The following is an 801-nucleotide window of genomic DNA, read 5'->3' as shown; positions in this document are numbered from 1 at the left end:
CTCAGCCAAGGGCCCGGGGGGGCGCTGAGGGGTGCGGGGTCCCCCCTGGCACCAGCCGGGGTGGGTGGCTGCAGTCACGCCAAGCCTTAATGGTGGCCTCCTCCTCACAGCTCAGAGCTGACAGCCCCAGCCCTAACGAGTCCCCACTGCCCGGCCACTGCCTCATCATCATTAATTAGTCCTGAAAAATGCGCACCAGGGACCCACCGGGGCCTGGTGGGGGGACAATGTCCACCCCCGCACCCTGTCCCCAGGGCTGCCCGCATGTCCCCGCCGGCTCCTGTCCTCTGACCCCACCGCATCCGCACAGGAGGCGGCCGGTAGCCCTGGGCGCCCGCTGTCACCTCTAATTGGGGCACGTCCTGCCCGCGCCGAGGCAGCGGTGACGGGTGCACGTGCCGGAGGGTCCCCATGGCTCTGCGTGGCCTGACTGTGTCCCTGCCCCATGCAATGGGAACGCTGTGTCCCTGAGGGGGCACCCCCCCATGGGGACAGCTGGGCTCTGGGGACAGGGACATGGCGGTGGTGGCACACCCAGCGTCCCCACTGGAGGTGGCAGAGGGGACAGGTGAGCACCTCCCAGCACTCCCTGGCTGGGCCGATTCAGGAAGCCAAGCGGGTTTGGTTGAGGGGGGAGAAGGTGGCAGGAGGACCCAGGCCCCGGGGTGGGGGACACCGGCCCTGCCCTAGGCGGGGACACAGACAGCAGACGGGGAGAGGTCACAGCTCTGCTTTACCATGGAGGCGCCCCGGGGTCGGGCAGCAAGGGCGAGACCCCCCCCACACAGCCCCCCAGCACGG

Source organism: Egretta garzetta, unplaced genomic scaffold (genome assembly GCF_000687185.1).
Source record: "Egretta garzetta isolate BGI_Z169 unplaced genomic scaffold, ASM68718v1 scaffold551, whole genome shotgun sequence".
In the NCBI taxonomy this organism is placed as follows: Eukaryota; Metazoa; Chordata; class Aves; order Pelecaniformes; family Ardeidae; genus Egretta; species Egretta garzetta.
Note: the sequence above shows the minus strand (reverse complement) of the source record.